Below are 25571 nucleotides of genomic sequence, written 5' to 3' on the forward strand. Positions count from 1 at the left end.
CCCATTCCTAGGCTTCAGACTAGGAAAGAAGGCTTACTCCTTCAGAGTAATGCCATTCGGGCTCAACATAGCGGCCAGAATATTTACAAAGTTGGCGGAAACAGTATTCCAGGAGTTAAGAACTCGGGGAATAATGTTAGTAGCCTATCTGGACGATTGGCTCGTATGGGCCACAAATATCGAAGAATGTCACAAGGCGACAGTTAAGGTAATTCAGTTTCTGGAACATTTAGGGTCCCAGTTAAACAGAACCAAGTCCCGGCTAACGCCGGAGTCACATTTCCAGTGGCTAGGAATCCAATGGAACTTAAACTCTCATACTCTATCAATACTGCCGTTAAAGAGAAGAGAAATAGCCAAGGCCACAAGACAATTTCTCAAAAACAAACAGACGTCCCGGAGGAACCACGAAAGAATCCTAGGTTCACTCCAATTTGCATCAGTGACGGACATTCTACTGAAAGCCAAACTAAAGGATATAACCCGGGTTTGGCGCTCGAAGGCAAACCAAAGATCCCGTGACAAGATGGCTCCCATTCCGGCGATCTTACGCAAGAGGCTCCGCCCTTGGAAGGAAATCAAGAATCTGTCAAAGACAATACCCTTGCAATTCCCTCCGCTGGCCCTAGTGGTCCACACAGATGCCTCACTAAGCAGCTGGGGCGGTTACTCACTGTACAAAAAGGTACAGGGAACTAGAAAATTCCCCTCGGTACATATATGAAAATATATCAATTCCGAGGTAGAGCGAATATGATATTAAAGGACATTTGTAGTCTCGAATGATTCATATGAATCACGGTTATGTATATATTAGATATATATATATATATATATATATATCTATATATATATATATATATATATATATATATTATATATATATATATATATATATATATATGATATATATATATATATGATCACATCGAACCCGAAGTGATCCATTTATATATCAATTCAAGCTACAAATGTCCTATAATATCTAAATTCACTTTACCTCCCAAATGATATATTTTCATATATGTACCGAAGGGGAAATTTTTTAGTTGATAATAATTTCGTCCCCCATGGGATCGAACCACCGTCCAAGTGGACGGGGACGAAATCAGGACAGTCAGTGGACGCTATCCAATCAGCCGAACAGAGACGCTATAAGTTCATATCGATTCTGACCTTACAAATCACCCTCGATCTCGGTGCTTTCGTAATTAGAATCGATATGAACCCCGTCTACCATGTTATCCAATTCGAGCGTTTGACAGCACGTAGCCTTTTGTTATGAATATTTATCACATCGAACCGTGATCCATTTATATATCAATTCAAGCTATAAATGTCCTTTAATATCTAAATTCACTTTACCTCCCAAATGATATATTTTTCATAGTCTGTTACCCGAAGGTGGGAATTTTTTAGGTTGATTTAATAATTTTCGTCCCCCCATGGGATTGAACCACCGTCCAAGTGGACGGGGACGAATCAGGACAGTTCATTGACGCTATCCAATCAGCCAACAGAAAAAAAAAAGACCGCTAATAAGAGTTTTCATCTCGATTCTGACCTTAACAAATCACCCTCGATCTCCGGTGATTTTTTTTGTAAGGTTCCAGAATCGATATGAACTTATAGCGTCTCTGTGGCTGATTGGATAGCATCAACTGACTGTCCTGATTTCGTACCCTCCACTTGGACGGTGGTTCGATCCATGGGGGGACAAAATTATTATCAACTAAAAAATTCCCCCTTCTGGTACTATATGAAAAATATATCATTTGGGAGGTAAAGTGAATTTAGATATTAAAAAAAAAAGGGGGGGGACATTTGTAGCTTGAATTGATATATAAATGGATCACGGTTCGATGTGATAATTATTCATAAACAAAAGGCTACGTGCTGTCAAACTCTCGAATTGGCTAACATGGTAGACGGGGTTTCATATCGATTCTAATTACCGAAAGCACCGAGATCGAGGGTTGATTTGTAAGGTCAGAATCGATATGAACTTATAGCGTCTCTGTTGGGCTGATTGGATAGCGTCACTGACTGTCCTGATTTCTTTATCCCCGTCCACTTGGACGGTGTTCGATCCCCATGGGGGGGACGAAATTATTATCAACTAAACAAAATTCCCCTTCGGTACATATATGAAAAATATATCATTGGGAGGTAAAGTGAATTTAGATTTTGTTCATGAAACTTACCTGACAGATATATATAGCTGTATTCTCCGAAGTCCGACAGAATTTCAAAACTCGCGGCACACGCAGTGGGCGGCCAGGTGGTAGTACCCATTCCCGCCGCTGGGAGGCGGATATCATGAACCATTCCCATTTTCTATTCATATTTTTCTGTCGCCGGTCGTAAACACCTGTTTACAGACCTCCGCCCAGGATTTTTGTTTGGATTTGACTCGTTCTAAGTATCTGATTGACCTTTGGTTTTGACTCTGGATTGTTGGATTGGCATACGCGATAGTGGACTGTTTTTTTGATTTTGGATGGCTTTTCTGTGAACGTGATGTCGGGATCAAGTTCAGTGAGCTTCAGAGTGTGTGTGAGGAGTGATTGCAAGGTGAGGCTACCGAAATCATCGGTAGACCCCCACACAGTATGTATGGGTGTAGGGGGCATGTTTGTTTGTTGGATGATCGATGCATTGAATGCAAAAAGTTTGACTGATGATGGATGGAAGGTGTATGGAGTCCTATCGGCGTAAGTTGGAGCGCGATAGGATCAGGAGGTCTTCCTCCAAGAGCGGTTCTACGAAAGGTAAGGGAAGTAACATTTCTCCTATTTTAACACCAGTAGAATTTGCTTCACCTAATCCTGTGTTGTTGCCTGAGGGCCCACCTAGTTCTGTGTCTGGAGAAGGTAATGCCCTTTCTCTGATTCTAGAGTCGTTACGCACTCTAGAGTCCAAAGTGTTGGCCCTAGAAAACGGCTCAAGTAAAGTGTGTGATCGTGCCCCTAGTGTTGTGGAGGGGGCGTCAGATCGGCCCCATAATGCCTCTAGGCCTAGACCTCTGTCGGACTCCCATGGACTCAGGGAGTGGGCATGTCGAAAGCCGCAAGAGGGTTACGGGGGCTCCCCACCGATCTGGCATCCCTTCGGCAGGACCTGTTGCTAGTTCCCAGGCTGCCAAGGAGCGTGCTCAGGCTCGCATCCTTAAGGACTGTTTTTTCGTCCTCCGAGGCGCCCTCCCCGCGCAAGGGGTGGAGCGCTCGGAGGAGACTCGCGTCCGTTGAAAAGGACTTTTCCGAGGGAGGACGCTTTACGTCCCCTCTCTCCGCTATCGTTGCGGTCTTCGCCTGCGTCGTATGACGCGTTTCCCTCCACAGAGAGAGGTAGGACGTCGTCCGAGGACGACGCTGAGAAGCGCTTCTCTCGCGCCTCGGAGAGGCAGGTTGCTGTACCTGTGAGAAGGAAGGAGGCTCCCCTCGCCCCTCGTCTTCTCACAGGCGCAGCCCTTCACCTCCTCTCGTCGTTTCTTCTTCGCCAACGAAGAGTATTCTTGTGTCTCTTCAAGACCAATTGTCGGCTTTAATGGCTCAGAAGACTCGCCCAGCAGCAGTTGAGCCTAAACGTAGGAAGGACGCTAGACTGCCTGTCAAGAGGACGAGGCAGTCCCCTTCTCCGTCTCCTCGTTCGTCTCTGTCTCCGCTTGCTTCTCCTTCGGAGCTTCCTTGTTCTCGTTATGCGGGTAGAAGTCTCGTGGACACGGACTCTTTTCTTCCCTCTCGAGTCCTGATCAGCCCGCGCGTCAGGACGCCTTTGAGGACGCTCGCAGGACGCCTTGGAGGACGCTTTTGAAGACGCTCGGCAGGACGCTTTTGAAGACGCTCGTCGGGATGTTTTGCTTGACGCTTTGCCTGTTGAGAAGGCTTTCGAGAGCGCCCAGAAGGACGCTTTGAAAGCGAAAGCTGGACGCTTGAGCGGAAAGCGTAAGGACGCTCCTCGAGAGCGAGTAAGAGTAGCCTCTCTTGACGCGCAGCGCGGTCAAGACGCTCTTCGTTTTTCGAGCTCTAAGGATCGACAGAAGGTCGGTCGCTTTGAAGAGGCTGATATTAGTCATCCTCGAAAGCCTTTGTTGAAGGCTAGACCCGTTGGGCGCACGCCCTCTCCAGAGGTTCAATCTCCTTTGCCTCTTCTGGGAGGAAGGAGAGCTTAGTAGTCCGGCGGACTCAGTTGAGGAGGAACAGCCGTCAGTTTTCGTCGGTGTCCGATTACAAGGTGCTGGTTCGACGTTACACTCTTCTTTGGTGAGTTCCAGTTCCTGCAGCTCCCAAGTCTCCACCCTCTCAGTTTTCGTCATCGAAGTCGTGCAAGGTTCCGGAGTTTGTGGAGATGAAAACTTCTTTGTCCACTAAGAGAGCGTTCAAGAAGTTGCAGGATTGGATGGAACGTCGGAAGGATCAGGGCAAGTCGACTTTCGCCCTTCCGCCTTCAAGACTCAGTGGGAAAGGCGGCATCTGGTATGAGACCAAAGGAGAATAAGATCCCGTCGTTTTTCCCAAGGGGACTTTGCTAGTCTGGTCGATGCACAGAAGAGGTCTCTTTTATCGACCGCTAAGATTTCGTGGACGCCAACGGAGATTGACCATCACATGAAAGGTCTGTTAAGGACTCTGGAAGTCTTTAACTTTCTAGACTGGTGCCTGGGAGTCCTGGATCTTCAATCTAGGAGTCCTGACTCGTTGAGTCTGGGGGAGCTGTCCAATGTGTTATCTTGCATGGACAAGGCCGTCAGGGATGGTTCGGAGAGTTAGTGTCTCATTTCGGCACTGCTTTTCTCAAGAAGAGAGCGCTTTTCTGCAATTTTACAGCTAGGTTCTGTTTCTTCATCGCAGAAAGCGGAGCTTCTCTTTGCACCTCTTTCGAGCCATCTCTTCCCCCAGGCTATGGTAAAGGACCTGGCAGTGAGCCTACAAGAGAAGGCTACCCAGGACCATCTTGGCCCAGTCTTCAAGACGTCCCCGCAGTCCCTAACATGTCGTCTTTTGGACGACCTCCTAGGAAGTTAAAACCCTTTCGTGGCACTCCTCCCTCGAGAGCTGCTCCTCGAGGGAGAGGGCTTGCAAGAGGAAGAGGTTCCTTCAAAACCTAAATCCTCTAAGTGAGAAGATAGTCCTTCAGATGCCGGTCGGAGCCAGGCTAAACAAAGTTCTTTGCGGGGGCGTGGAGAAGAGAGATACAGATGCGGTGGTCCCTCAAGATAGTGGAACAGGGTATCAAGATCCCCTTTGTGGGAACCCTCCTCCTCTATCCACAACTCCCAGAGATCTTTCCCCCACCGTCGTATCAAGGGGAGAAACATCAGGTTCTTTTAGATCTTTTAGATCAAATGATCAAGAAAAGAGCGGTGGAGCAGGTCTTAGACCTGGGTCCACCAGGATATTACAACAGACTTTTTCCTGGTACCAAAGGAGTCGTCGGGGTGGCGTCCAGTCTTGGACGTAAGCAGCCTGAATCTTTTCATAGAAAAGAAAAAAATTCAAGATGGAAACACGCCTCAGTCGGTTTCTAGGAGCCTTAGACCGGGCGACTGGATGGTGTCCTTGACCTTACAGTACGCATACAATTTCACGTGCCTATCCACCCTTCTTTCAAGAAAGTTTCTGAGGTTTATGTTAAGGGACAAAGTTTGGCAATTCCGAGCCCTTTGTTTGGTTTCGGTTTAAGCAGCGGCTCCGATGGTATTTACCATGCTCATGAAGAACGTTAGCGAGATGGTTACATTCTGCAGGAATAAGAGTGTCCCTGTATCTCGACGATTGGCTTATCAGAGCATCGTCAGAGAAAAGGTGTTCTGAAGGACCTTCACTTCACGTTTAGCCTTGGCGAGGTCCCTGGGACTTCTGGTCAACCTCGAAAGTAGCATCTGAACCCCAACACACAGTCCATCGTGTATCTGGGGATTCAGATGGATTCCAGTGGCTTTTCGAGCGTTTCCAGTCCCAGGAACGACAGCTGCAAGGCGGTTAGAGAGAGTTTCGGCCTTCCTGGGGGAAGGAAGCTTGCTCGGCGAGGGAGTGGATGGAGTCTGCTGGGGACCATTTCCTCGCTGAAAAAGTTTGTTTCCTTCCCTGGGAAGACTACACCTCCGGCCTCTCCAGTTTTTCTTAGCAAGACGAATGGGAGAGTCAGAGAGGATCTGGATGCGACCTTTTTTGATCACCAAATCGGTGAAGAACCATCTAAGATGGTGGTTAGATCCTCGGAAGTTTCGAGAGGGTTGTCCCCCTAAAGCTTCTGAGCCCCGAACCTAGTGTTTTTGTTTTCCCGACGCCATCGGTGTCGGGATGGGGGAGGTAGCAACACTAGGAGGGGAGGAAGTGTCAGGCACCTGGAGGGGGGAACAGGTGTCCTGGCACATGAATGTGAAGGAACTAGCGGCGGTTTTTTCCTGGCGCTACAGTTCTTCCAGCAAAAGGTTGCAGAGAAAGTGGTCCAGTTCAACTCGGACAACAACCACAGCCCTTGCGTACCTAAAGAATCAGGGAGGTACACACTCCCGTCCTCTATTTTATTTAGCGAGGGAGATTCTGCTTGTGGGCAGATGCGAGACGGATCAGGATCCTGACGAGATTTATCGCAGGAGTCCAGAAACGTCAGAGCAGACCTTCTCAGCCGACAGGATCAGATCCTGCCGACGGCCAATGGACGTTGCACCAGGAGCGTCTGTCGAGAGCTCTGGAGACTGTGGGGGCGTCCGTTATGTCGACCTATTTGCGACGTCGAGAATGAAGAGGATGCCTCTTTATTGCTCCCCCTGGTGGTTGGATCCGGGAGCAGTCGCTATAGACGCTCTGCTCTGGGACTGGGACGAACCTGGACTTGTATGCCTTCCCCGCCATTCAAGATCATGGGGGAAAGTAGTAGGAAGTTCGCAGGCATCAGAGGGAACGAGGTTGACCTGATTCGCCCCGTGTGGCCCGCGAAGGAATGGTTCACGGAGGTAATGTCCTTCATCATAGACTTTCCGAGGACGTTGCCCTGGAGGAAAGATCTACTCAGACAGCCCCACTTCGCAAGATCATCACCGAAACCTCTCCGCTCTGGGTCTGACTGCGTTCAGACTATCGAAAAGTTGGCCAGAGCGAGAGGCTTTTTCTAAAGCAGCTGCGAAGGCGATCGACCCAACACCAAGGAGGACTTCCTCGAGAGCTGTTTACCAGTCGAAGTGGGCTTCCTTCAGGGCATGGTGTAGAAAGGAGGGAATTTCCTTCTTCCACTACCTCTGTGAGCCAGATAGCCGATTTCCTGCTATTTTTAAGAAATGTGCAGAAGCTGGCTTGCCCTCCCGACCATCAAGGGATATAAGAGTATGCTGTCAGCAGTCTTCCGACACAGAGGCCTAGACCTGTCTGACAACGAGATCTTCACGATCTCCTGAGATCATTTGAGACTTCCAAGATACCTCAGGCGAGGCCTCCTTCTTGGAACTTAGATTTAGTCCTTAGACTGTTGATGTCGAGTCCTTTCGAACCTCTCCATGAAGCGTCTCTTAGGAAACTTGACGAAGAAGGCTCTTTTTCCTAACTGCTCTGGCGACGGCGAAGAGAGTTAGCAAAATTCAAGCCATTTGTAAGCGAGTGGGCTTCAAAGGTGACAATGCGGTCTGCTCTTTGAGTCCCACTTTTTAGCAAAGAATGAAACCCGTCTAACCCTTGGCCAAGGAGCTTTGAAATTAGGGTAGGGTATGACAAGCCTTGTGGGCCAAAGAACCTGAGAGAGCCCTGTGCCCTGTCAGGGCTCTAAAGTTTTATGTCCCACAAGACAAAGGAGGTACGAGGTCCCTCAGATAATCTGTGGTGTTCGGTTAAACGGCCCGGTATACCATTATCCAAGAATGCTTTGGCGTTCTTTCTGAGGGACGTTGATTAAAGAGGCTCATTCGTCTTACCAGAAGACCGATTTGAGCCTCTTGCGAGTGAAAGCTCACGAGGTCAGAGCTGTCGCAACCTCGCTTGCCTTCCAAGGAACATGTCGATCAAGGACATCCTTGACGCCACCTTTTTGGAGGAGCAATTCAGTATTCGCCTCACACTACTTGAGAGATGTGAGAACGATATATGAGGACTGTTGTTCTCTTGGGCCATACGTTTCTGCAGACACAGTCTTGGGGGCTGAAGGTAGCTCTCTCCCATATCCCTTAGTTAGGTTTAGGTTAGTTTTTTTAGTTTTTAGTTGTTGGTTTTTTGGTTGTGGTGAGTCTTTGGTGAAGACCTCCCATCTCTTAGCTTAGTGTTCAGGGGGTCTTGGATAGTTGGTCAGGTGGTTGTCAGTTGCTTCGTTGCCCTCATATGTATGGCTCTATGCTCTTGTCACGTTGAGGTCACGTCCCCGTTGACAGAGCATCCAGAGCGCACCAGCACTACAGGTCTCCACCTGGCTGGCAACTCTGATTAAGCACAGCAGGCTTAAGTGACAGTAATCACAGAGTCTACTTTGCTAACAGGCGAGGAACCAAGGTGTACATCATCTACTTGATTTAAGTTTCCTACAAATCCTATTCTGTCTCTTCCCACCATCTGAAGGTGGATTCAGCTATATATATATCTGTCAGGTAAGTTTCATGAACAAAATGTTATTGTTATAATACAATTAAGTTTGTTCATACTTACCTGGCAGATATATATAATTAAGTGCCCACCCAACCTCCCCTCAGGAGACAGTGGCACTGATAAAAATATGAATAGAAAATGGGAATGGTTCTGATATCCGCCTCCCAGCTGGCGGGAATGGTACTACCACCTGGCCGCCTCATGCGTGTGCCGCGAGTTTTGAAATTCTGTCGGACTTCGGAGATACAGCTATATATATATCTGCCAGGTAAGTATGAACAAACTTAATTGTATTATAACAATAACATATTAAAGGACATTTGTAGCTTGAATTGATATATAAATGGATCACGGTTCGATGTGATAATTATTCATAACAAAAGGCTACGTGCTGTCAAACGCTCGAATTGGCTAACATGGTAGACGGGGTTTCATAATCGATTCTAATTACGAAAGCACCGAGATCAAGGGTGATTTGTAAGGTCAGAATCGATATGAACTTATAGCGTCTCTGTTGGCTGATTGGATAGCATCACTGACTGTCCTGATTTCGTCCCCGTCCACTTGGACGGTGGTTTCGATCCCATGGGGGACGAAAATTATTATCAACTAAAAAATTCCCCTTCGGTACATATATGAAAATATATCATTTTGGAGGTAAAGAAATGAATTTAGATATTACATTTGTAGCTTATTGATAGCATGTAATTGATATATATAATATATATAATATATATATATATATATATAAATATATAATATATATATAATTATATATATATATATATATATATAAATATATATTATATATATATATTATATATATATATAGATATATATATATATATATATATATATATATATATATATATATATATATATATATATATATATATATATATATATATATATATATATATATATATATATATATATATATATATATATATATATAATATATATTATATATATTATATATATATATATATATATATATATATATATATATATAGTATATATATATATATATAATATATTTAGCTTTAGCCCAAAGACTGGATTATACGGACTACAAAATGTGAGATCTTTTGGAACCAACTTTATTGCATTATTATGGCTTGTCAAAGAAAAATCTGATGATTAGTAAGAACAATAATTCGAATGACCAATTGTTATATCCTATTATTTATAAATTCTAGAGTGTCAAAAGAAGAAATAGTTTTATGTACAACAAATAAACTTCCTTACACGAAACAATGCATGTATGTCTGTCTTAAGAGAATGTTATTTTCCAATGGCGCCAAGCTGATAATCCTATATCCAAGGGATAAATTATTATTATTATTATTATTATTACTATTTGGCTGGTTAAAGGAAATGGCCGTATGTATGTTAATACACTCATATGAGTGAAAATATATGGAATAAGATACAGAAACTGAAAATAAGCTAATATAGCCACCTGCACTCAAAAGATAGCGTGCCCGGGAAGGCAGTTGCCATGTTGTGTTTTTTACTTTTTGCTGACAGTTTGGGTAGCATAAATGTTTGCTGCCCGCACTCTTGGCTGACAGCTGGGGGCACCAAAGCTGCTTCCCATAGCAAACGGTTATTGGGTTAACTATAATACACAAACAAACAAACAAACAAAAAGTTTCCAACCTTTTGTTTACATTCAGCACTTACGAGTACCGAATGATCACCAAGCAACCACTTTTCCTAGCACACAGTAAGTCATAAATTTTCATTATCTCTTCAACTAATGAAACTACCAAACAGTATAATAACCATTCATTTCTATTCTTTATCCTATCTTTACCTAATGGAGATACTACCGAGTTACTGACAACTATAATGACACATATAATATTAACACAGAAGAAGAATTCTAGAAAATATTTGTTGGCTTCGATGATAGCAGTCTGATTTATTTCATATTTTATGATATCTAATTCACAATTTTTTTTATTAAATGTATTGCATGTACTCATTTCAAATAATTATTAAGTAACCATTAACTATAATAAACAATCAAACAAAAAAAAATTCCACCCTTCTGTTTACGTTCAGCACTTACAAGTACCGAACGATCGCCAAGCAACCACTTTCATCTAGCACACAGTACGTACAGTAATCAAATTTTCATTATCTCTCTTCAGCTACTGAAACTACCAAACAGTATAATAACCATTCATTTCTATTCTTTATTCTATCTTTACCTAATGTTTTTTTTTTATTAAATGTATTGCATGAATAAGTTTTTCAATTTACAGCATCCTTTTACCAATAGAATACATAAAGCACATGGGGTAGATGCTGACCAATAGGAGAGCAGGATCTTACGGCGGTGACTAGCATCAGGATCCAATGGGAGAGCGGGAAGATGGTGGCGAGTCTACCCAGTTGGCGGCGCACGAGTTTTAAAATTTTTCTCGGCGGTCCGGGTAAATCTCGGGACTTTACAGCAACAACCTTTTGTAACTTGAACTATTTTCGTATGTAGAGCCAAAAAAATCTTCGTATTTGCTTTCATAACTCGAATTTTTCGTAAGTTGAGCCTTTCGTATTTCGAGGTACCACTGTATTAAGTTAGGTATTGAATAGTCCAAATTGTTTTATTTCATTATTTATTGGTCAATTTAGCTTTATTATAAAATTTACTGGGGTATTTTTGTAGGGCTTGGAAAGAATTAGGCAATTTACATGTAAAATGCTCTTATTCCCTGTTCCTTGATTAAAGTTCTCTTATTTATGTCATCTGCTGATTTAGAGGTCTCCAAACCACATCTCCTAAAGGCAGTCTTCATGACTACCTCGATATCCAAAGCCTGGATCAGCTAACTCTGTTCTATTGGACAAGACTAACACTTAATTAGCCAAATGACTTGCTGTCTTTTGCTATTGTCACCTGGCTAAGAATGAGGACCCACTGAAGAAATTCCCTATTCTTGTATGGGAGCTCATTATTACAGATAAAGATATTATGCCTGGTCTCGCCACTTCAGGTTTGCTTAGATTTCATGGCTACCTTCCTAGATGGTTCTCCTATCTTCAACCATGCTAGTATCTACCTAATCTCACTGCAAGAGCTGAGAATCATCTTGTGAGTCCCAAATTAACAAGGTGGACTTCCACTCCTTCCCCAAGTGCCAGGACATTCATTAGGTGACTCCCTCACAGACTTTCTAGGGAAACATTTCTTTCAAAGTAGTTCAGAGTAAATGGGGTGGCCATCTGAGACAGTGTTTCTCAAATATTACTACCATGAGATATTGAGGTTTGAAAGTTTGACTGCGCTGTGTCAGTTGGTAAGTCTCAGCCCCATTAGATCCCTCACATAAAGTGAGCAGCCCCTGATGCTGTGGTAATTTTGAGATAATGCTACAGCAAAGAAGTTATCCTGCAACCATCCTATTCAGTAAGTTACATCCGAGTCATATATGTAGTTAACAAATACAGGCAGTCCCTGGGTTACGACGGTCTCGGCTTACGACGTTCCGAGGTTACGACGCTTTTCAATTATATTCATCAGAAATTATTTCCAGGGTTACGACGCATGTTCCAGGGGTTCGTACGCATGTTCCAGGGTTACGACGCATGTTCCAGAGTTACGACGCCTACAAACGCTGATCTGGCAGATGAAATATGACACCAAAAATGCAAAATAATCAATATTTAAAGTTTTTTTTGATGAAAAATGCAATAAGAATGCAGTTTACATAGTTTTGAATGCACCTAAAGCATTAAAAGTAAGGTTTTCTTTGGATTTTTGACAATGTTCCAGCTTACGACGATTTTCGGCTTACGACGCGTCTCAAGAACGGAACCCCCATCGTTACCCGGGGACTGCCTGTACACATTCTTTGCCCCTACTTATTCATAGTTAATCCATCAGTGAATTCTGAATGAAAGAGGAGCAGTGAACCTTATGTAACTTTACCATGGATTGTTTTTCATCTAGCTACAGTAGTTACCTATCAGTTTGTAATATGCTCTTTCAAGGATGAAACGGGCTATACTATAAAAAAAAAAAAAATTTTGGCATACAAAAAACCCATTTTTGGGAACTGCTGTGAGTCCTCAAACCCACCAAATTTCCCTGTTAAAAAGACATTACAGTGGTCCCCCGTATTCGTGTTCTCCGGATTCGCAGACTCACACATTCGTGGATTTTTCTTTGGAACCTATCTAGAAATTATTCGCGGACGGACTCACCCATTCGCGGAATTTTCCAACGAAAATAATCACTAATTAGTGTATTTTGATGTTTATTTTCATGATTAAATACATTTTTATGATACAAAAATGATTTACTAATTTTCAAATATTAATTTCTGGGCTCAGCCGTGTCGCTCCCGTGAAATATGTCTGCTTTAGCACTATTTCTAGTAAAATATTGCTATATCCAGAGAACTGCTCAATTGGACATGTCAGAAGCTTCTGACTCGCTCATATATAAAAGGTGTCGGTATAAAACTGGGGCGAGTGTTAAACACTACCACAGCAACCCCTCCAATTAGCCTTTTCCTCATCAAAAGACCCTAAATACGGGGAGCCGACCCATAGGTCACACCTAGCTACCCCGTTGAAGGCGTCTGTGACGTCATACTTTTCGATAGCCATATTGTGTTCGTAGGCGTTCGAATATATAGCTATTTGTTCTGTTATTTTTATTCTTGGTTACGGATCGTCATCTATCTACTTCACCCAAGTTAAGTACTGGTTCCGCCCTTTTTTTCAATATTTAGAGTGAATTTGCCTTTCGTTCTGCCTTTATTTAGGATTTTATTAGGCGTCACTTATAAGTAGCAGGCGGGCGGCAAGTTGTCTTTACGGCTTATCTTTGAATTGTACCGATTTCGAGTGGTATTCCTCTTTGCTTGTAACATGTGATATTTCAGTACTTATATTTATTTATTTCTTGGGTGGCAGTTTTTAGTCGATCCTATTTTCGTTTATGTTTTGTTATTTTCATTATTTTCATGTTTTTCACGGGGTCTTCATTCGAGCACGTTTCTTTTATTTCGTGCTTCACGTTTATCCACCGTCCCCCCCCCCCCCCCACCCCCCCCCCCCCCGTTATTTTTAAGTTTGGTTTATTTCATTCAAGAATTTTCCCTTTTTTCTTTCGTCAGCTTGCCGTTTCTTATCGTTTTGTCAGTAGGCAAGTAGTTTTCCCTTTCCCTTTTTTGCGACCACCGTTATCGAGTGGCCTTCATTGCGGTTTTATATTTTACGTAAGTTTATTTTCATTTCCCACCCCCGTGTTAAAGCATGATTTTCCTTTTAGCTTTAAGTAATTGATTTTTTTTATTTTCTCTATGTATATGTTGGATGTTAGGTCGGTTTAGCCTACATAGGCTCTATGCCTGCGTTTTCCTCGTGATCTTTTATTTGCGAGGGTACCGCTGCTCACATGATCGTCACCCATCAGCCCTCCCTCCCTCCCCCTTACGTGGGGCTCCTCTCTGCCTCGGTTGTCGCTGACAGCCGTTCCCATCAGCGGAGGGGGAGGGGGATGTAGAGGGTCCTCCAGGACCTTAGGTTGGTGGGTGTCGCTTCTCAGCCGACCGCCTCCGGAGTTGACGATTGCTTTGCGTATGCAGCCTCGGCTTCCGTGGATTTGTTGCGCTCTGCTTCTTTCAGCTCCCGGGAGCTTACATCCATCCGCCTAAAACATTCCCTCTCCGCATAAGGCTGGATTTAGATTCCGGCTTCTCGGTAGTCGTTGAGGGCTATGTTTACGGAAGTTACTCCTTCCGTAGGCGGAGATATGATATTTGTTATTTTAGTTTTCTCTTTTTTTTATTTTTATTTTCTTTTTCTTTTTGCCAAGGAACTTGCGGGTTCATGTGGCCGTCCCGGGTTACTCGTGTACCCCCCACCCCGGGTCATACAGCTCCGGGTGGTTGTTTTATTTCTTACCACAGTCCCCGGGACGTATATATATGAATATATATATATATTTTCCTTTTCTTTTGCCACGGAACTTGCGGAGTTCATGTGGCCGTCCCGGGTACTTCGTGTACCCCCCCACCCCGGGTCATACAGCTCCGGGTTGTTTTAATTATTACACAGTCCCCGGGACGTAATATATGAATATATATATACATATATATTTTTATATATATATATTTATTTCAGTCCTGAATGCTCTGGCATATGACATTATTATCATTATAATCCTAATTAGTTTTGTTGCAATTGTTCTTATATATTATTGCACTTACAGTCCACTCAGTGTTTGGTTGCCGGTCTACAGGATCCGTGCAACCATGATGTTTGCCGGAACCATGCCCCACCGTGCGCAGTATTGCTTACCGGTTCCGTAGTCTGGCATCACGCAAACTGCTTTGCCTGCTACGACTGTACAACAGGTTTACCTGTTCGGTAAGTTACCGCACTGCTTGTTCTGTGCATATTGTGATGGAATTATATTACACTACTTTTGTTAGTGTAAAAAAAAAAAAAAATAATAATAATAATAAAATAAAAAAATAAAAAAATAAATAAATAAATAAATAAAATAAATAAAAAAAATCATAAATAAAAAAAAAAACAAAATAAATAAATAAAATAAAAATAAATAAATAATATAAAAAATTTCTTTAAATTAAATTACATTAATCAATCAACATATGTAAGGATAATGTTCAAAGATTTTACTCGAAATTGACACATTCCTTGCATTACAGACGGAGCATTCTGTTAAGCATGCTGCACTCTCCACCCTCAAGATCTGGGTTGGAGGTTTTGGACAGAACGTAGGGAAAGCTAAGCCTTATATTCTACCTCAAGATATGGCAGCCTTCCCGAAGAAGGGAAAGGTGCCAGATACGTTGAACCCAAAAGTCCGCAGCACCTTTTAATCAAATCAATTCAAGATTCAGTTATGGAACAGCAAGAGCAGGAGTTGCCGGACATTGGTTTGGAAGTAGTCTCACTTGAAGTAGTGAGGATTTGCCCGTTACACTAGATATGGTTACAGGTAACAGTGTTAATGAGGCTAGCCTAGTTGGTCACCGGGGTCTTTCTTTCCTCGGAGTGGACTCTGATTCTTCCTCTCCCTTTACTCCCAATTAACCTTCATGGGTTTTCACAGGTTTTAGTTTGCCCCCTCCCAGGTTGCATTCCTTCTCTGTGATTCCTAGATTAAAGAGAAAACCTTCGGGTAAAACCTTGCTTAAAAGCCAATCAGACACAAAGCCAAGGCCTGGGCAGGTGCCAGAGGTTCATACACATATTAAACGTAGGCTGAGATTTCTAAGTCTGCAAATCCAAGGCCTTAAGGAGAGAACTCTTCCCATTGCCCCTCAAGTCCCATCCCTTCAACGTCTTGAGATCGGATACCTCATAAGGTACCGTAGGGAGGGCTGGAAGGTTCCCCTTTAGTCGGCAAAGACCTGTTCAACACGAATATTTTAAATCAGGTCAATGGTCTTGCTAGCTTAGTCAGTTCAGTCGCAGCAAGGGTTTGAAAGGGTGTTTATAAAAGTTTAGGTGCACAGGACTCCCTGATTGCAGGTCTCAGACAGGAGTCGGCAGTTCCGGCACCTCCTAGTAACTTGGTGCAAGGAAGGGTCAGAGCATGCCTGGACAGGTCCACGCTCCCTCCGTTCCACCCTGGTGATCCTTGGAGGGTAGTGAACTTCGCTCCGTTTGTCAGCGGGATGTTGACTGCAGAAGTGTGGTACACATAGACTCGAGGATTTAGAGTTCTTCCCCGCCCCGAAAGGTTATGGCCACCATTTATAGTTTATGTTAGGCTTATGGAGGCAGCTTGGTTTAGGGAGGACAAGGTCTCCAAGGGGACTGTTATCCTTTCTAGCAATCAGGCTCATCAAGTATGGATATGGAGCCTAGAAGTGGATCTGCTCAAATACTAAGGTACAGCATTTAAAAGTTTAAAAGCCCTTTCACGATGTTTACGTCTGATGACGGGAACTCCTTACCTTTTTGTACATAAAAGGTAGCAGGACTTACCCTTCAGGCAGTGACTCGGGAAGAGCCCAGCTTAGCAAGACAGATCCCACATCATTGCTACTAACAGGAGGTAGGGAGAATTTGTGGGAAGTTTGCCGGCTACATTCTCGGTAGGGCAAGCTTAAGGCCAAACTGTGCAATCAACTTGTTTAAGTGAGCGCCTCTGTCCAGACGCAACTGATCCAAGCCGAATTTGATGCTAGGACACGTCTTGCAAGGTCTCTTAACTCTCTAGTGCTGACGGAGACGGCGGCTCTGGAGTACGCTCATAGAACCGCTGTTTAAGGTCATTGCGGAGTAGTTACTTTTAAGCATGCAATGTGACTCGTTCGGCTTTGCGGTACTAAGAGAAATGGCAGGAAGCATGTTCTATCCGAGGCTACGATCAGGCACGAACCCAACAAGCTTCTGGCTTCCTCAATCTGGGGTGCAAGATCTCTTCCCAGCTTCGGCAGTAAACGAGGTTCAGAACGAGGCATCACATTTTAATCAAAGCATCAGATTGTGTTTGGGGCATTCCTTTCAAAAGGAAATTAGAGTCTTCTTCCTCCAGTTTTAGGGCTAGGAAGGGTCAAAGAAGATACAACCTTCCAAGTTCCGCAACAGCATCCTGTGCTACAGCTGTTCTAATTCAGCAAGTTCCCAACCTTCATCTTCTAAGGCTCAGCCTCGGCAACAGCAAGGGCGAGCTAGAGGTGCATGGTCAGGAAAGGAACCCGACCCTCATCATCTCAATGAAGTTCCTCAAATAGGAGGCAGGCTGGTATCTCTTTTAACACCTCGTTGGGGGTTCAGCAGCTGAGCGGAAAGCATAGCATCCATCTATCAGCATCCAAACCCAAGGGTTGATGGATACTCCCAGGGATCTTCTCCAGAAGGGAGCAGTCCTCCGGGACAAAGAACTTGAAATTTCAGAGTCGTCTATTCGATTCCCAAAGAAAGGGAACCGACCAAAGAAGGGTGATCTTAGACTTGTCCCGTTTTTTAAAACTTTGTACATTCCTTGCGACAAGTTTCTAAATGCTGACCTATCTCTCAGGTACGGGCCTTACTTCCCGTCCGGGTGGCGTCACCACCTCTATAGATCTTACAGAACCCTATTATCATGTCCCGATGGCTCGGCACTTCCATCCATTCCTGGCTTCAAACTAGGAAACGAAGCCTATTCCTTCAAGGTGATGCCCTTCGGGCTGAATATAGCCCCAAGGGTTTTTCATGAAACTGGCGGAGGTAGTGGTGCAGGAGCTAAGGTCTCAGATTTTATTGGTGGTGCGTACCTAAATGACTGGCTAATCTGGGAGATGGCCAAAGGCACGTATATGAAAGCCACGGACGAGGTCATATCTTTCCTGGCTATATAGGGTTCAAGATCAACAGGACCAATCCCGATTGGTCCCCAGAATCCAAGTTCCAGTGGCTAGGTATCCATTGGGGTTTGGATTCACACAATCTTTCCATTACATCAGGGAAGGGGATGCCAAGCTAACCAGCCAATTCTTAAAATGCAAAAAGGCTTCGAGAAGGATCAGGAGACGATCCTAGGCTCGCTCCAATTTGCCTCAGTCACAGACGTTTCTGTTGAAAGCCAAGCTACAAGGACATCAATCGAGTTTGACGTTCAAAGGCCAATGCCAAGTGTCCGCGACAAGTTCGGCCGGGTACCTCTGATTCCCAAGGAACGTCTACGTCCATGGGCAATGGCCGAAAACCTAGCCAAAGAGTTACAGTTGCAGTTCCCTCCCCCGTCCCTACTGGTGCATACAGTCGCATCACTGTCAGGTTGGGGAGGTTATTCACAGCACGACAAGGTTCACGGAACTTGGTCACCTCAGTTCCAAAAGCGTTCATTCATCAACATCCTGGAAGCTATGGCAGTGTTTCTGACTTAATGAAGCTCCGTCCTCCGGAGGACGACTCATATCAGATTGGCTCTCAACAGTTGCGGTAGTGATACACGGTATAAACAGAGGTGTTCAAAGTCAAAGTCAGTGAATGTGAACCACGTGGGTGATAGCAACTTTTTCTCTAGCTGACAAGAACACCTGGCATCTATCGGCTACCCATCCTGGCAGGAGTCACAATGTAGTAGCAGACGCACTGTCCCGGCCAGTCCCCCTGGAGTCAGAATGGTCACTGGACCAGGAATCCACCAGGAATCCTTCAAGAGGGTTTGTAGGAGAGTACCGGGTCTTGAAAGTAGATATGTTCGCTACAGGGGCAAACCACAAGCTGCCTTGTTACGTAGCCCCAAATATAATGAACCCTCTAGCATACAGCTTAAGACGACCCACGCCCTGAGTATAGGTTGGAACAGTGGAGGGATGTTTATTTATTCCCTCCCGTGAACCTTCTTCTCTGAAGGTTGCTGCACAAGTTTGAAATCCTTCAAAGGCCAGGTGGCTCTCATAGCTTCCTTACTGCCCAAGAACAATTGGTTTCCCCTTCTCCTGGAACTAGGTCCTTCGTCCTCACCCTCTCCCGGACTTGAGGCTGTCGCAACAAGTTCAAACGGTGACTGTTGTTCGATTCCTCAGGTCTTCACAAAACCCTATCTTTATGGTTTGTCATGAAGTTTGCAGGTAGGAGGGTAGGGGACATTGATCCACAGAACATTTTGTCTTGGAGTCAGACAAAAGAGAAGAATCTACACTTCGCCAGTATGGTTCAGCAGTTTAAACAACTGCATACATTTCTCAGGGAATCAAATGTCAAAGTAATGACAATGAACCGTGGCTATAACATTCTTCAGGACTTTATTCAGAACAAGGCTTGGCAGTTGCCACAATGAACAACCACTAAGTCAGCTCTGAAAAAGATTTTTCTTCTCGGGTTTGGTATAATCTGAGTCTTAGTTTCACCTCAATCCCAAGGGCTTGTGCACGCCTGCGGCTTATTCACAGGCCGTCGTCAGTGTCATGGTCTCTTAACGATGTTCTCAGGTTAGACTCTAAACAGACAACTTCAAATGTGATTGCCAAACCCTTTTGCGTAAGGCCACTGTTTTATTAAGTCTGGCTTCAGGTACCAGAACATCGCAGATGTAATCTTTATCTAGTGGCCAAGGGCATATAGAATTCCTTTCCTTTCGGGTGACTTGTTTGTTTCGTTTCATTCACCAAATAAATATTTTATGGCTAAGAATGAGAACCCTTTGGTAAGGTGATCCCCATGGAAGGTTGTTCCGATTCCGCAACATCCTTCTTTATGTCCTGTTTAAAACAAAATCCTAAGGACTATTTATCTAGAACATCTACCTTTTTCCGAAGGCCCCCCTCCCCCCCTTTTTGTTTTTCATGTGGGGCGGTGGTGGTACCATATCTCTAAAGGGGGCGTTAGTTTTTGTATTTATCAAGAAAGTCAGCCCAGGGTCCTTTCCCAAAGCGCGTGGTATTCGGGCTATAACAACTTCTGTAAATTTCTTCAAATATATGAACTTTGATGATCTGAAGAAGTATAACTGGTTGGAAGTCGCACTGGGATTTTCCAAGCATTACCTTAAGTTCTTTGGAGGATCTTAATATCATGCAATAGCTGTAGGGAGGTCAGTGTCTCCTGCTACAACATCAATATAGTACTGTCCTTGTGTCATATGAATATTTTCCATTATGCCAGCATTCATTAACATTCTACCTACCGCAGCACATTTCTTTGTTATTTGACTTGGTGTATGGTGTTAATTTATACAATTTAATATTCTAATTTTGTTTCAGAGTGGATGTAGCTTGGTGTTTCTTCTGGTACAATTTCACGGGAGCGACACGGCTGAGCCCAGAAAAGGGATTTTGACGTCCAGGAAAATTCTCTATTTCTGTAGGAAGCCGTTGTGTCGCCCAGTGAAATCCCCCATGGTTTCCCCCCCCCCCACCCCCCCCTTGCAGTGCACCAAGCTTCATTGCTATCGATAAGTAATGACGTCACAGACGCCTTCACGGGTAGCTAGGTGTGACCTCTGGGTCGGCTCCCCGTATTTAGGGTCTTTTGTTTGATGAGGAAAAGGCTAATTGGAGGGGTTGCTGTGGTAGTGTTTAACACTCGCCCAGTTTTTATATACCAACACCTTTTATATAGGTGAGCGGAGTCAGAAGCTTCTGACATGTCCAATTTAGCAGTTCTCTGGTATTATAGCAATATTTTACTAGAAAAAATAGAAAAAATGCTAAAGCAGACATATTCACTGGCGACACGGCTTCCTCCGCCCAGAAATAGATTTTTCCTACGTCAAAATCCCTTTTTTTGATTAATACTGTATTAGTAACTTTAATAATGTTAAATATCACTAATAAAAATAATAATTTCTCTCTCTCTCTTCTCTCTCTCTCCTTCTCTCTCTCTCTCTCTCTCTCCTACAAAGATTGTATGTTTTTTTTTTTTTTTTTCTTTTTTTGTCTGATAAATAAATGATTTATTATTTTCAAATATAAATATTAATTAATAACAACAATAATATCAAATTCATTAAAGAAAATACCATAGTGAATTAGTAAGATTTTAGCTTATAAATTTAAAAAACAAAAATTTTTGGAAGAATGAAGGAATTCCCAGTCTTCTTTCTCTATAACTCCAGTACTAAAACTGTCATACATATCAAGTTAAGTGACAGGAGGGGGAGGAAGAGCTGTTTGTGTTGCTGCCATCAAGTGGCTCATGAAATTTCCCCCCCCCCCCCCTCCCCCCCCCCCCCTCTCCTCTCTCTCTCTTCTCTCTCTCTCTGTCTCTCTCTCATTACTGAGACTCGAGATTTTTTTTATAGTACTTGTATTATATGTTTTTAATACTTTCAAATAATAATAATAATAATAATCAATAATAATAATAATAATGATAATGATAATAATAACTGTAAATTACAAAATTCCATTATGTGATAGTATTTTAAAGAAAATACAATACTAATCTATCCATGTCACTTTTTTAATTAAGGCTAACTCTCTCTCTCTCTCTTTTGCCACACAAGATAATATGTGTCATAGTAAGGTGGTAACTCCCTCTCTTTCGCTGGAAGTGTTATAACCCGTATTTTTTTTAGGAAAGAACGGAGAGAAACACTCTCATCTCTCTCTCTCTCAACTCTCTCTCATCTCTCTCTCTCTCTCTCTCTCTCTCTCTCTTATCGTCTTTCAACTCTTTCTCTCCTTTCTTTTTTTCTTTGAGATGAAAGAATTTTTATGGCACTAGTATGTAAAATGTTTATTGATAATTTCAGTTTCAGTTTAATTTAATATAATAATAATAAAAACAATAATAATCAATAATAATAATAAGTTTATTGAAAGATATTGCTGCATCAGCTTGCATTCAACTTGTAAATAGTCTTCTCTATTTTTTCTAACAATAGCTTTCTCTTCTGCTACTACAACTGGCGAGTATTGCGCCGATATTACTCATCAGGAGGAGTCAATTTCGGGGATATTGCTTAATATTTATTTATTTGTCACAGTACATGAACAAATAAAAATACAATTCGATCTAGTGGCCAACGTTTCTCTCGGTATCATCCGAGGCATGATCACGGCAGTGGATCGGAGTAGACTGTAGGTGTTTTGTCAAGATCTACTCAATATATAAGCGGCAAGGTCAGCAGGGGGTCAACCGCGAGCTGCGTTTTCATTGGCTGGTGCGCAATGCGCTCCATCTATTGTTTTGAAAGAAGTTTTCTTCAAGACGCTTTTCTCGTCGTTGAAGGTTGCGCTGTTGCAGCCTAGCTGATCGTCGAGGCTGGGGCAAGACTTCCCCCGAAGGTTTTTTTCGCTGTGTCAACGACGGCTCGCGTTGTCCATTGGCTGATGGGCTGCTTGTCTCATCTGGTATTCTTTGAATCGGGAGTGTCGTTCGGTCTGGTATTATTTGTGCTATTATTTATGCACATAGGTCTCCTAGGTTGGTGGGGGAGGAAGAGCACTTCCTGCGTCGTATTCAAGTGAGGCTTCTCTTGTTGTATGAGGAGTGCCTCGAGCAGTCCGCAAATCGCCGTTGGTCAGGAGCCCTCCCTATATCCTTAATATTCTTGATAATACCGTCGCGGAGATGGCGTTCTGGTGTGCTGTCATGGTATGGTTTTTTTAATTGCCCCCTTCTTGTGCGTGGCAAGAAATACAAATCTTGGACAGTTTTCATAGAAGTCATACCAACGTAAGAGCCGGGACATCCACGGACGGGGTGGCATGATGAATTGGTAGACTACTTTTATTCGACTGTTTCAAGAGCAAGGTCTCTTGCTGGGGGGGTCGGGTTGTTCTTCATGATAAGGTCGCGGGTACGTCGATTCTGGTAATAAATCACGAGTTCGAGTTCTTTGTCGACTTCGTGGGGGCCGGTGGTCACATTTTCCCTGATGATTTTTTCTCAATGCATCTTCGTCCTCACGGTGGACGTGCGTGCATTTCTGGCTTTGTAAAACAGCTTGGATCTTCTCATGGGGGTGGGGCTGCGGTCTCCTCACTTTCGCTATACCACCGATCCAACGCTGTTCGGACTTCTTTATTAATAAGTCGATTCGGATACCCCCGTTTTGTTAACGGAGTACCTGAGTGACTCGGTCGAGTTCTTTGTGATGTCCTGCCAGGAAGAACAGTGCGTGAGGGCCCTCCGAATTGTAGGCCCTGACTGTGGTGTTCTTGAACCGTGCAGGACATTCGCTGTCACCATTCAGGTCAAAGTCCATAAGTTTGTTTTCTTTGTATTTTTATACCGAAGTTTTTTAGACCATCGTCGGTCTTGGAGACGAGGAGGGGGGGACGTCGAGAAAGAGGAGCCGGCCTGTTCGTTGCGTGAATTCGACGGTATAATTCAGCGAACTGCACTGCTGGAACATGCGCCTGACAGCTTCAACCTCTTCCATCATTCTCGCATGTACAAAGAATAATCGTCGATATATCCTGGCGTATTTACGGGTTTCTTATATTGGAGAAAACTCTCTCTTCCAATATAGAAAACCCCGCCTAAATATGCCAGATATATCGACGATATCTTTTGTACATGCCGGAAGAATGAGGAAGAGGTTGAAGCTGTCAGGCGCATGGTTCCAGCAGTGCAGTTCGCTGAATTATACCGTCGAATTCAGCAACGAAGGCCGGCTCCTCTTTCTCGACGTCCTCGTCTCCAGACCGACGATGGTCCTAAAAACTTCGGTATATACAAAGAAAACAAAAACTTAGGACTTTGCCTGAATGGTGACAGCGAATGTCCTGCACGGTTCAAGAACACCACAGTTCAGGGCCTACATTCGAGGGCCCTCACGCACTGTTCTTCCTGGCAGGACACTCACAAAGAACTCGACCGAGTCACTCAGGTACTCGTTAATAACGTGTATCCGAATCGACTTATTAATAAAGAAGTCCGAACAGCGTTGGATCGGTGGTATAGCAAGAGTGAGAGACCGCAGCCCCACCCCCATGAGAAGATCAAGCTGTTTTACAAAGCCAGAATGCACGCACGTCACCGTGAGGACGAAGATGCATTGAGAAAAATCATCAGGGAAAATGTGACCCCCACCGAAGTCGACAAGAACTCGAACTCGTGATTTATTACCAGAATCGACGTACCCGCGACCTTTATCATGAAGAACAACCCGACCCCCCAGCAAGAGACCTCTTGAAACAGTCCCGAATGTAGTCTACCAACTTCTCATGCCCCGTCCGTGGATGTCCCGCTCTTACGTTGGTATGACTTCTATGAACTGTCCAAGAGGATTTCTTGCCACGCACAAGAAGGGCAATTAAAAACCATACCATGACAGCACACCAGGAAGCCATCTCCCGCGACGTATTATCAAGATATTAAGATAATAGGGATGGCTCCTGACCAACGGCGTTTGCGACTGCTCGAGGCACTCCTCATACAACAAGAGAAGCCCTCATTGAATACGACGCAGGAAGTGCTCTTCCTCCCCACCAACCTAAGGAGACTTATGTGCATAAATAATAGCACAAATACCATACGACCGAACGACACTCCCGATCAAAGAATACCAGATGTGACAAGCAGCCATCATCCAATGACCAACGCGAGCCGTCGTGACACAGCGCCCGGGGAAGTCTTGCCCCAGCCTCGAACGATCAGCTAGGCTGCAACAGCGCAACCTTCAACGACGAGAAGCGTCTTGAAGAAACTTCTTTCAACCAATAGCTGGAGCGCATTGCGCCACCAGCCAATGAAAACGCAGCTCGCGGTTGACCCCCTGCTGACCTGCGCTATAATATTGAGTAGATCTTGACAACACCTACAGTCTACTCCGATCCACTGCCGTGATCATGCTCGGATGATACCGAGAGAAACGTTGGCCACTAGATCGAATTGTATTTTTTATTTGTTCATGTTTACTGTGACAATAAATAAATATTAAGCAATATCCCCGAAATTGACTCCTCCTGATGATAATCTCGCGCAATACTCGCCACGTTGTAGTAGCAGAGAGAAACTATTGTTAGAAATATGAAGACTATTTACAAGTTGAATGCAGCTGATGCAGCAATATCTTTCAATAAAACTTGTTTGAAAGAGGGTCTCCGTCAATAAATAATAATAATAATAATAATAATAATAATAATATAAAACTGTAATTACAAAATTCATAATGGTAATATTTTAAAGATTATGAAAATTACTTTTACCACTTCACTTGTAAGGATAACTCCTCTTTCTTACTGAGATGAGAGAATTTTTATGGTAAATGCACATGTTTATTTTATTTTCAAAATAATAATAATAATAGAAGTAGTTAATAATCGATAACTAATTTCAAATTAAAAATTGTTCTTCTTCGTCTTTTTCTGTATCAATTTCCCTACCTCATAACTCCAGTGACGCTCGGAGCTGGGAAAGTAACCAATGCTATTACAATGGTCAACGAATTTTAATGGTTTTATGTAATCTCTCTCTCTCTCTCTTTACTGAGATGAGATCATTTTCATGGACATGTATGTACAAAATCCATATCTGAGTATTTTAAATACAATAATCATTCCATTTCTCTCTTTTAAATACTGTAAGGACAATCTCTCTCTCTCTCTCTCTCTCTCTCTC

At 43.4% G+C, this 25571-nt stretch overlaps 1 protein-coding gene across 1 annotated transcript in view; it reads right to left on the reverse strand.

Annotated features, from left to right (window-relative positions):
• The window catches only part of LOC135206170 (anaphase-promoting complex subunit 5-like), a 621184-nt gene that overhangs the window by 19869 nt on the left and 575744 nt on the right, over positions 1-25571 (reverse strand). The gene's annotated exons all lie outside the window — the stretch shown is intronic.

This window comes from Macrobrachium nipponense, chromosome 29 (assembly GCF_015104395.2).
Source record: "Macrobrachium nipponense isolate FS-2020 chromosome 29, ASM1510439v2, whole genome shotgun sequence".
NCBI lineage: Eukaryota > Metazoa > Arthropoda > Malacostraca > Decapoda > Palaemonidae > Macrobrachium > Macrobrachium nipponense.